The 12,327-nt window shown below is 39.0% G+C and overlaps 1 long non-coding RNA gene across 1 annotated transcript; it reads left to right on the top strand.

Annotated features, from left to right (window-relative positions):
* Positions 1-2,296: 2,296 nt before the first annotated feature.
* LOC112951879 lies at positions 2,297-3,297 on the top strand. Its single transcript, XR_003250288.1, has 2 exons — positions 2,297-2,806; positions 3,149-3,297. It is a non-coding gene; the product is annotated as an uncharacterized LOC112951879 (long non-coding RNA).
* The last annotated feature ends 9,030 nt before the right edge of the window (positions 3,298-12,327 follow it).

Here is a 12,327-nt window from a genome sequence, read left to right as displayed (position 1 = left end):
CAAGAAAGAGGAAAATCAAAAGGATTAAAAGTTGCTCTAAAGAAACATTGCCGGACCTCTAAACATCCAAATTGACACTTTTCTCTCAATATGTTGCTCATACTTGATTACAACATTTGAAACAGACTATTGGGGAAGTTAAACTTCAGTGGTCATACTCCTCCCTTTGTCTTCTATTCCTGTCTGGTGTCTTTTGTTTAAAAAAAGAAAAATGTATTCTATTATGTTAACAGTTAGCCTTCCCACATTTTATTCTTGTGGGTTTGGGATAGAAATGCATGGTTTGAGTTTTGATCTGCATTGAAGTGAGGGTGTATATCTGGTTCTCAAAAATGGGTTTGCCCGTGTGTCAGGTTCTGTTCTTTCCCAATTGATGTAATTGGCCGTAAAATAGCTAAAAGTGCTTTTTAGAACTAGCATTTGAGTGTATATATTTTTTTATTTTTGTTTTTGCTTTTTTACTTCCTAGAGTTAATGGCCCGTGTCCTGTCTTATCTATTCCTTACTTGAGCAGTGAAGTCAGAGGGTTACCGCCTGGGTATAAATATTTCAGGCTTTTGTTTGTAGTAAGAATCTGGCTTGTAATTCTGCTTTAATGCAAGGGATTGCTGTTCTGCCAATGGGAATTTATAGTATTTATGTCTTAACAAAGAGAATAACCATACATATTTTGTGACATGGAACAAAACCCTCTAATCTGAATAGGTTTTTGCATTTCAGTGATYATTGCGAAGGGAATCTGGTGTAGGAGGAGGCTTAAATTGGAATCAGGTTTAAATTACTGGAAGGAAAATAGCATGACTGCCTATTTCAGGGGTTATCCCAGGAGAGGTGCGATGCAAGGCATGTTTCTGGGGGAGGGGGAAAAACTAATGCTTCAATTTTAATGTTTGCATAGTAAATAAGGAACAGAAATGTTGAAATTGTCTTCCTCAAGAATTGCAAAGCTGCATTTTGTACCAATTTCTGCCAAAAGCTCCAGTTATCTTAGTATTTTCGATGAATATGAACAGCGACCTCTACTTTTCCACATTTGACAGTGAAGTTTATTTAAAGTTGGATTTGCAAGCTACATCAGGCTCTTTGATTTACATGATTTGTGCGTACTCAAATTTACCGTTTAAACCTGCAAAAATGTTCTGCTGAATACGTAAAGATAATGCAAACTGCAACCTAGTCCAGTGGTGTACCCTGAACTTGAACTTTACCGAAGTTTACTTTAAAAAATCTTCCACAAAGATACCATAGCGCAGTGGAAAAAAAAATCTAGCATGCCAGATTACACATAGTCAAGGAAAAAGTATTACACTATATTCTCAGAACAAATTTGATACATAATTGAAACAAAAAATAAATTTAAGCTTCACTCTGGTGCATCTGTTTTGATCTTTTCTTCAGCATAATTTAACAAAAATCATAGGATAAAGCACATTGAAAATGGATTTCAACTTGCTAATCAATATTAAAAGCTTTTGAGTGTCCTGCTGGCGTTGGAGGAGGAGCCATGAAATGGGATTTTAATAATCATTTGATCACTCATTTATAGCAGTTGCTTAAATGTCTGTTTCAATGAAGTGTATGGCTAAAAATAAAAAAAAGGTTGCCAGATTTCTACCATTTGAAACACTTTTGAACAAACTATTTTTGAAGCTGTTATGTTATGATAGATTTGCATTATTAACTAGCAGTTTACGGAGCTCAGATATTTTACTAATTTGTTCAACCTAGTCTGCATTTATAAAGCACTAAAGGATTACTTTTTTTCCTAGCTATTTGTTTTCAGCACTCAATCTCCATAGTCTAATTAGTAGGACGAATGGCAACTGCCTTGCTTAAGCGTTCTCAGGATAAATCGTAGACTTTTAAGTAGAAGATGACCGCAGAATTTTGTTCTCGGACTGATTTTGTCCACYCTAGATTTGGACACAAAGCCCATTTCTGTATTCTGTGTACAGAGAAAAAACAAACCAGAGAACACTCTTACTATAAGGCTAGCAGTAAAATAAAATGGTGAACCCAAACTCTTAAATGTCTTAGCATGTTTTTGGCACCCTGTCCTGTAGACCAAGGGCAGATAAACTCATTAATTTCAGTGAGATTTAATGGTCAGCCCAAAATTATGAGCTTGACCTGTGCGTAGAATGAGAAGGATCTAGTCCTGCAAATGGGTCTCTTTTGGCCCTTGGCTTGAGTGGGAGTCCGTGTGTAATCAATTAACCTGGATAATGAAGGCTGCAAGGTGGAGCTCTGTTGGTGTGAAGTGGCTTAGAGCCTTACAGAAAGAGTGTGCCAAAATGTTTCCTTCTCCCTCCCCGTCTCCCCCTTAAAATTAGAGCTTCTGTTAACTTAGAATTTGAATGAAACTGCTTGAGATGTGATCTATTGGCTTGAAACATCTTTTGAAATCCAGAGTGATGAAGTTCAGCATGTTTCTGTTGATAAAAATCTATGGAGTAGAGAAAAAGATTTGCTTAGGGGAGTCTTAAGCTTTTGATGTCACTCCAACAAACAGAGTCTATCTGCAGTGTTGGCTTGTTGATCAGGAACTCTTGAAAATTTAGAGCAGAAGAACCCTCTGAAGAAATGTTTGAACCATTCGGAGGTTACCAGAAGCTCTGAAAGACCGTTTGGAATATGTTGCATCACGTTTTCTGATGTTGTCCAGAAATCTTCAAGTGTCAATTTTGTATTTTAACTCCTTCCTTTTACCTGACTATCAGGGAAGCGTGGTTGAGGCTGACCTGACATGTCATGATGTCGACTTGCTAGGTGGGGTTCGCAAGGGACAGTTTCCTTGGAGTTGTCGGTAAGAGAACTTTCTTTCTAATTTTCTTCAATAAGATCAAAGGGCTTTGGGTGGGGAGGCGGGAGGAAGGAGCTAAACGCCGGGACCTGATCCCTGGAATCTTGTTGAAATCTACCCTTACCGTGGAGAGATTCCAAGAACTGAAGGTAACGACTGAATTTAAATCCGTCAGGTCAGTGTCCCAGAGGAGCCTGGCATAGGTTTTTACCATCACAGTAGATGTGAAAATAAAGATGATTCACTGCTAATACAGATATTTGTGCTTTAAGGGAAAAACAGATGCTGTTTCAGGGATGTTGGAAGCATAAAAGATTTTAATTGCCTGTTTTTTTCTTTCTGCAGTGAAACCCTTCTTTAATAGAATGAGAAAGCTAAGAATATACAGCACACTTTTTCAAAGCATAGGAATGCTGATTAGAAATGTGTCCAAGTAGATCTCTACAGACTAATAAAAAATTATTTTAAAAAAAAAAGGCATAAAATGGATTTGGCTCCTCTCTCTGTTCAAGGTGGTGACGCTTACAGAGCATTTACTGCCAAAGCATTGTGGTTAAAGCAAGGAGTCGCTGTCATATTTGGTCCCATTAACAAATAAGAAAATCCAAAGAACAGGATTCCAGCACTGCAGACCCAGCTTAAAACACTTGCRAGTGTCGAGTAGGAGGAATCCTTCATGGCATGTGCTCAGCTTACACGTTTCTGACAGGCACGTCAGGACTTCTTTTGTTCTGATAATATATTTTTGCAGAGCTTTAAAAGGCACAGAGATGTAGAAACAGTTTACTGGGCTACCGAAGCATTCTGAATTCAGTCATTTTTTATCTTGGAGTTTTAATAATGTGCCCATGCTAACAATCACACAAAATACAAAATACTGCTGATGCCTAGAGGTATTGGTAAGAGCTTCAGATTTAAARTAGCTTCTAATTAATTACAGTTGAACCTTGCTTGAAAACCTGAAATCACTTTTGATCACAGGGTCATTAGGGCTTTTTCATTGGAAAGATTTGAAAATATATATCAAAAAAATATGAGGAGCCTTTATTGTTGGAATCTCAAATCTRTGTGATTATGTAGAGTACTGAGATAATGTCCAGTGGGACATGTTGAGTTTACTCRGATGGAAGGTCTTCAAAATTAAGAAAAGGGAAAGGTAGTTATATAAGGGGGGAAAAAAAATAGGACAGATAGCTTCATATTTGACAATAATAGACAAATAGGTTCATATTTGCACTGGTGGCACTTGAGGAAAAGAACAAGAATATTCAATGGGCCCTACTTCCATAAACCAAAAACATCATTCTCATATCAGTGTTATTTTAGAACTTGAAAAAAATGATCAAAACTATAATCTGCAAAACTACTAAATGCAAAAAAGTGGGGAGGGGCTTGTTTTTCCTCCTCTTCAGGACCTGTTACCATACAGCCATCTGGTCTTACTCATTGCTTTGCCCATGGAACTTTACATAGTGCTTTATCAGTATAACGTGCACCTCTTTTTCCCCTCTCTCTCCTCCAGCCTCTATGAGGGTGAATTGTATTCCCATTTTAAATATCCACTGCATCAATACCCACTTACACGACAGTATTCAGGTGTGGTTTCACATGCTATCAGTTGGGCTTGCAGAAAGTACATGCACAATTTCAACTTAAGCGGAGACGCGATACAGCCYAATTCTGTAAGAGGAAAGCAAATGTGAACAGTGCTTTCTGTCTTGAAGGTCGCCGCTCTGTGATGTTGTAATTCCCCCAGAAAAGCACAAAGGGAAGCATTCCAGTGGCTAGACTTCCTGTGAATTAAAAATGGCTAATATATGATTGAAGGTGATAGTGCATTTATTTGAAAACAGAATAAAGTTTGCGGTCAGTAATTTTGATGCTTATTATCTTTGCTTTCTTTAAACAGTTTTTCGTTGCAGGCTACTCATCAGATGGATGCTTTGGAGAAAAAAACAAACAGTATTAGATGCCATGTTAAGCTCCATTTTAAGTAACCAGGTTCTAAAATTGAATCTATTAAGCAAGATAGGTAGTGAATTAGCGTTGCTTGTTACTGAACCACATCAAGAGGGAACACCAGTAAAGATAAGAATACTCTGCAAGCTTTTTGTGTGCTTTAAAAGCCCAGAAGTTTTGAACACGTCCCTGTGTGTTTTCTGCCAAAAGCAATTGGCAATTAATTTTTTTGGTTTGATCTTGGTCCCTGACCTTGTTTTCTGGGGGAATGCTCTTCTCTCTCTTTTCAGTTATGAAATTACAACTCTGAAGTTACAACAGCTGGGAAGAACCTTTGCAGTGAGCTTTACTGTCCTGCCAGTCTTTCTTCTGTGACTTTTGCTCTGGAATATACAAAAGGCAGAGTCATTTTATACAATTATTTGCAAGTCGTATTGAGATGCTGTTCCTTTGAATATGACAACTCTTATAGTTAAATGATTTTTCTCAGATTTTTTTTGTCCGAGTCAGCTTGGAGGATTCCAGTTTGAACGCCTGGAAAAGGTTATAAGCAGCAGGAAACAACCTTAGAAGCTGTTAAGGAGTGAATTGGCAGGAGTTGAGTTACCACTAGTCATCAATGCCAGCTCTTACCATACAGAAACCATATAGAACTGAGAGTAGCTGATTATTTGCATAAGAGAATAGAGATTTGAACATGATAATTTTGTGATTTTTTTCTCTAGCACCTTCCTGCCTGTCTTGAACAAGTAAGCAGCAGTAATAGCTGGTCAGTGAGCATGAAATGTGTGTCCTAATCTTCCCGGCCTATCCTGTTTTCATTGTGGCTTTTTTTTTGTGACTTTTCTTGTGGCTTTTCATTTGATTTGGATTTGGAGGAGTGGGCGCAAACGTGTTCTGCTTCTCCTTTCTTTTGAAGGTATTGGAAAGAGGAGAGGCCCAAGCCTCTAGAGAGGGTGGAAAAGCCTTACTGTTGAGGAGGCGGCTGTCAGCAAGGCCGTCATGGGTAGCCTGAGGAGTCCTGCTTTTGCCTGAAAGGAGAATTCTCGTCTGCCTTCTATCCAAACCTCACCCGGAATAGAAGCAGTTCCGCTGATCACTTCTGTGCAGGTCGTGGTTGTAGAGCTCCTCTGTGGGCCTGCCTTGGGTGTATGGGGAGCAAGCTGCTCTGCTCGGAGGATTGGCCTGTGCTTCCGAAGACAGCTTTCGAGGTGCAAGAGGATAAACCAGCCTTTTAGTTAAATGCCAACTAAACTGCCCCATGCAGGTCTTCTTAATGGTTCTGTGTACTGTACATCAAATAAGTTCTTCTTTGCAGCTTTGGAAGAAGTGTGTAAGCCATCTGTTAGGCAACCTAATATGTTGCCGCTTTAAATTTAGTTAAATTGATCCAAATGATCAGTATTAGTGCAAAGCATTAGTGCTGTGTCAAGGAGCTCAAGGCAGTGTTTGTCTTGCCTAGGCGGGCTGTGTGGCTGCCGCTTCCTTTGCACCCATGTGCTAGTAAAGGGCTAATAGAAAGGATTGGTTCTTGTCTTCACCTTCAGAAAAGCTTCTGAGTTTCATCACAAGCTCCTCAAAATGAGCACTGGTTTGGCCACRTTCAGTGAAGGAAGGTGCTGGTTTCGGCTCTTGGGATTTATCTGGGCATGCTTGGTGCCGGTGAGCTCCACAGGAAAACAGTAGTACTTGAAGAATCCTCCTGCTTCTTACAGGACTTTATTGCATTTATGTCTTTGCAGAYAAACCCTTGCAATGTACATAGTAAGTTGAAACCGAAGCTGGGTGATGTTTTTACCTAATAGAGGTTATTTTTGTACACCTTGATATCTTAAAGAGAACAGGAGGTTACGTTCCTGTGGGCAAGCAAGTGTTCCAGAGAAGAGCTCCTCTTTCAGAGTCTTAGTGACATTCACAGACTCAATGGGGCTTTTGTTTACTTAGTAATCCTTATTAAGAGGTTTTTAGAGGATTTCCTAGTGTTGCTTACAGGGAGTATTTCCTAGAAGAACTGAACAAACCRTTTCTTAAGCTTGTCGACAGAACTGTAGCAACAGCAGCTTTTAAAGTGTTTATTCTTAAAAATGGTTTTGGATTTGGCTTTCTTATTACACTTTCTGTGTATCTGTGATCACTGCTCAAACGTACACATTTGAGAGAAATGTACACATCTCTGGCTACAGAGAATTTGGGCACTTTCAGAAGGCAGACGAGGTGCATCAGAATTGATGCTGCCTGTAAAATGGGCTCACTTGGGGATGTGGGAGAGCTGATGGAGCCCTTCCTGTGCCCTTTCCCCAAAAGAGTGCTCAAAACATGCAGCCATAACTTACTTCTTTATAATTTAGTAGTATTTAACTGTATGTCAAATTGTTAGCCACGCTGATGCCAACTTTCTTGGAAAAAATCTTTATCTAGTGCTTTCCTGAGAGACAGAAAGGAATCAGACTGTATTGGGAAGAATTTAGGCTTCAGTTTATCTTAGCAATGCTGAATAGTATGTAAAAAGATATTTCTAATCTACTCCTTTATTTTTTTTACAAGTGTCAAATTACAGCTTACAAACAGTTCAAACTACTTAAACTTGAAATAATTGGTGAAGTTAGGTCAGGTTTCTTAAATGGGCTTGGCTACCTCAGTATTCTTTTAGGATTTTCCCATTTGTATTAAAATGGCACCRAGTGCCTGTAGATGTACTCCAAAGCGAGGAAAGCTCCCACCACCAAATGGAGAGCACTGCGCATCACCTTAAACCTGTCATTTATGGAGCAAACCGGTCCCGGGAGATGGCACGACTCAAGCATATGAACAGCTGATTCTTTTTGACAAAAAAAAGGTAGTTATTGGCAAAGATAGTTATAGTTAGACATGTAGTTTGCAGTCGCTTATGTACAAAACATGCTTTATGCCTCTCCAGTAASAGAACGCGGAATTCTTCTGCTTTCTATTTTTGCAAGCCTATTGCTTTTTCAGGTACTTCATACCCTGCTTTTGCTGCAGTGTGGGTTCTGTTCTATACTCAAACATGAATTGTACTTCAGACTGTTTCACCAAAAAAAAAAAAAAAAAGAAAAAACCCAAGGTTAAAAGATATTTAGCAAAATGATCATGGCCCTCTAAAGCTGAGAATCCAAAGATTTAATGCTAAAACGTTAGGTCGGGAAGAGAGTAGTTAACTGAGATTTTGGAGGACTACAAGTCATCTTTGACGGGGGCAAAAATAGAGCACTATCGTTAAAAGGTTTTTAGGTAATTTTAATGTTCAGATTTCCACATCAGTTAGTGGACCAATCGGATAATGGACTCCTGTCTTCCGTCAGTTGTGAAATAAAAGTAGAATTCTTGCTAAACACAACATTAAAAAGGTAATTATAAGCATTCCTTTCAAATACTTGTTTTTCTGTCCTGCCCATTTTCCTTTGTTTAGGAGGTTGCTACAGGAATCTTACTAATTCATGACTTGCCAGTCTTAGAGAAATACCTTGTGTTGCATTTTTGTAGATTTTCCAGGGATAACTCTAATACTAAATTGGTTTAACTTCACAGGATAYTGGTTTGTTAAGTTTTTTCAAGGGAGAATTTGTGATTAGTCTTTGCATTAGGAGAACTGTTTCTTCTTTGATTTGATATGCGCATCTGCTCATCTTTGGAGGAAGAAAGAGAAAAAATGTGACCTGCAGCAGCAGCCTGCAGTGTCTTGAATCTCTAGAGCCAGCCAGCCACAAAAACCAAGTTCATTTGCAAGGTTCCAGTTTTGTCTGTGTGAGCATCATAGTTTGTCATGTGAATTTGTAGTTGAGGAACCTAAAATACACGCAGTATTTTGTGTATCGTTGATATTACTGTGTTACCAATTTGAAGCATAAGATCTAARTTATTAATTCTGTCAGCATTTTTCAAATGGTGTTAATGTTGCTTTTAACTAGTCCCGTCTTATGCACAGAAACGCATACCGTTCTTCAGGTCAACACAACATAACTCAGATTTTCTTTTGTGTCCCTTGCAAGCATGAAATATTTCCCCATTTCTCAGTAAATTCTGTAGCAGAAATCCATAAAACTGTAAAGGGYTTTTTAAATTTTTTTCTCTTTGATTTACTACTTGACTTTTCATTACGCGTATAGTTTTTAATCTCTCCTCAGATACCAAAAGGTGTCTTCAACTGCTTGTGTTATGAGGGTATTCAAAACGGTAGACAGTGTAGCATGGGACAGCTAAAAGCCGTAAGTCAAGCCTATTTCGCTAGGCCAGGTGAGGATACGCACAGTGAAGCTGCCTCCTCCGCATTTCAGAAGGCTGTTCAGATGTTAGTTCAGAGGCAGTTTCAAAAATATTTGATGTTTTTCTTTTTTTCTTTTTYTTTTTTTTTTTTTTTTTCTGGAAATAGCCTCAGAATTCTTCCAGGAGCTGAACTGAGGCTTAAAATAGAAGCACCTAAAGAACATCAGATGTCTAGCTGCATAAAGAGGAGCTGCTAAAGTGAGATTAACATGCAAGTGCTTGGTTACCTCAAGGTGATTTTATAGTGTTTATCAAATCTTGGAAGTGCAGTGAGAACAATGATGTTTCTAAATGAACTCAAGGAAAAAAAAAAGGCATTTTTTCAGCTAATATTTGGTGTGCTTAGCTGTCATACCACCAGGGCTCTTGGCTAAACCTCCTTTTTGCTTTGCAMATGTGTCCTGAGGAATGTAATGGGCTGTATCAAATGTGTTATAGAATCACTTTCAGCTTGAGAACCTCCCGAGGCCACTGGACGTTTCAAGAGGGAGATGACCCTGTCAGTCAGGGATACCTGAACCCAGGTAAATACATCTTAGTGGTTATTTCTCCCTCCTTCCTTGTCCTGCCCAACTTCTCCTCTTCCTTCTCCTTGCCCTCCTGTCTCCCTGCCCCAAAAAATAATTAAAAAAAAAAAAAGGGGCATCTAGTTAAATTTGAAAACATTTATGAAAAAACGAAACATCACAAGCATCAGTGATTCAGTGATTTTGTTRCAGCACAGTTTCAGACTGTAATGTTGAGAGTTTAGAATCAAATTGCTTGGCTGGACTCCCTATCCTTCTTCTYGGAGGCAATATTTGGAATACTTATTCCTTTAATTTGTTATTTTTACTTAGACTTTTACACCAGTTAGAGAATTTTACACCAGTTCTGTGCTTTAGTTATAGAATAGCCTAAGTTTAAATGCTTCAGGGCTGAGAGATGATAACTTAGGTTTACGTGATGACTTTCCCAGCAAGGCAGAGAGTTTTGACAGACTGAGAAAACTTGCTTAATTTATGATATTGACTGGCATGTATAACTGAAAATATGTGTCCACAAATCCAGTATTTCTAGCATAAAAAAAAATATTGCCTCCTACTAGAGATATTTAGAGTTTAGAAGAGTTGCRGTGAATTAGGTGGAAAAGTTTCTACTAATTACTTCTATAGAATGATTGACCTTTAGGAAATCAGGAAAGGAATATGTATTAGTAATATTTAATATATATATTAAAATGTCAGTATTTCTGTTGTTAACCAGTAATTTTCTTCAGTAATGGAGTTTATTCTCACTTAATGCAAGTCTTTAGCAGTGAAGTATGTAGCTTGCTCTGGCTGGCCAGAATAAATGGTTTGTATTTCATTGTAAGTCCTTCTCATGTACATTCATTTCTCACTGGCAGTGGGAGACTCTCCCTRCTGCATAGGAAGGGATCTTACCACTGTCCTTATGACACTGGCTTCTTTCTGGAGCCCTTCTCCCTGGCCTTATTTAGTGGACTACAGGAGAACTCTCAAAAATGTATTTTATTCTTGGTTTGTGAAGAAAAYCCTTCCTCTCCGATCAGCAGGTATTTGAATAGCATTAACTCGAGCATTCTTCTAGCTTTTTTTTTGCATTGTATTTTTGTGTTGTCGTTGGAATTTGCCACAGTGTCAGCGTGGCACTATGAATACACCCGTGCAACTTGTACCCTGGAAGAATTCCCATCTTTTGAAGTATGACTCGACCAAGAAGATGGTCAAATAGTTTTCGGAGGTGAGTAAAACTGTACTTTTCATGAACACCATGGGATTTCAGTTATTCATCTCTTAACTACCCATTTCCTTCCACTGAAAGTGCAGTGTGAAATTTCATATATACATCCATTATCTTACATAAATAGATTCCATTATCTTACATAAATAGATTCTTGTGCATTTTGGCTTGTAAGAGTAAGGTAAATTCATCTTAGATGTATTTACACCATTGTAACTTCACAGCAGAACAAAACCAATACACTTTATACCTGTCCTGCTCTTCCTAACATCAGATCTAGGTGTCACATAGCTAGTATGAAGTGATGCACATTAACCAGTACATAAAAGTACCCCTAAAACTCCCTGTGTTCATCCTAACTAGATATAAACTGAAAGACTTGTTTATTTGCACAAAACTCAGCAGCCAAGTATTGCAGCACTGACCTTGGATTTCCCTTTTCCCTGTTTCCTCTTCCACAGTTATTCTGGTGTGTGGTGCTGTGCTGTAGGTGTTTAATAGAAATAATCCAAAAAGTTTCCTAGGTGAGATGGAAGTTCTTCCAACCAACAACTGATCTCTGCTGAAATTGCTTAGTATTTAATGGTGCAGTTTTACAAATGTTTGAGTTTGCCAGTTCAAGAAACAGGCCTTTCTCATGCAAGCATTTATTTTGCTAGAACTGTAGTCTGTGCTGTGAACTGACGTAGCTCAAGGACTTAATGATGAGTGGGGAGAGGCCAGAATCCTGCTTTTGTGTTCATTCATAGAACCGTAGTCTCCAGAAGATACTACAGGAGAGTGACTCCACATAACAAATAACCTAATAGTGAATCCCTGGCTCAGCATGGGACTTTCTAGAAAAGCTAGGCTGAGTTTACAAGCAGTTACAGGTCTGAGCCCATCTCCTGTGTGACAAGGCCTTCTGGAAGGACCGGGCCCTCTCTCGCTCGTACCAGGAGGGCAACTGGTGCTCGGCTCGCTGCAGGATCCCGCTCTCTGCCTGGCCTTTCCCTAGGGTGGGTCTGGAGAAGACACGCGGGCTCCGCGCGCTCGTGGAGGTGCTTGGTCAGCTCGTCTTCCCAACAGCATGCTCAGCACAAGAACAGTAAGTGGGCTTTCTTTGAGAGCCCAGTGCTCCTCACTTCAGAGTTTGGGAAGTCAGGCAAGTAAGGTCATCTAATGCTTTTAAAGTAAACAGACATGTGAAGACAACTCTGAAAATCCTAGATTGCAGTAAACGATTCCAAGGGAATTTTGCACGTACAGGCAAAGGAGCACAAAAGAAAAAGAAATTTCACGACACAGTCTTTCTGTCCTGTGCCCACAAATCCTAAATTTGCTAAACATGAGAACTGGGGACAGAATGGAAGCAGTATTTGGGTAGGGCGAAGGTGGTAGTGTCTGCTTTTAAGAGAGCACTTGTAGTGAATTGTACCTTTTCATTTTAACCTCCTGGTCCTCTGTAATTTCACTGCCACTGGAATGAGTGAACCCTTTCAGAGGAAGGATACAGTAAGGATAATTTTAAATTACATCTGTGCTGTCTGTCATAACTACTT

This window comes from Nothoprocta perdicaria, unplaced genomic scaffold (assembly GCF_003342845.1).
Source record: "Nothoprocta perdicaria isolate Ctin4 unplaced genomic scaffold, notPer1 scaffold_375, whole genome shotgun sequence".
NCBI classification, from domain to species: domain Eukaryota; kingdom Metazoa; phylum Chordata; class Aves; order Tinamiformes; family Tinamidae; genus Nothoprocta; species Nothoprocta perdicaria.
The sequence above is the reverse complement of the archived record's forward strand: the minus strand, read 5'-3'. Positions and strand labels throughout refer to the sequence as shown.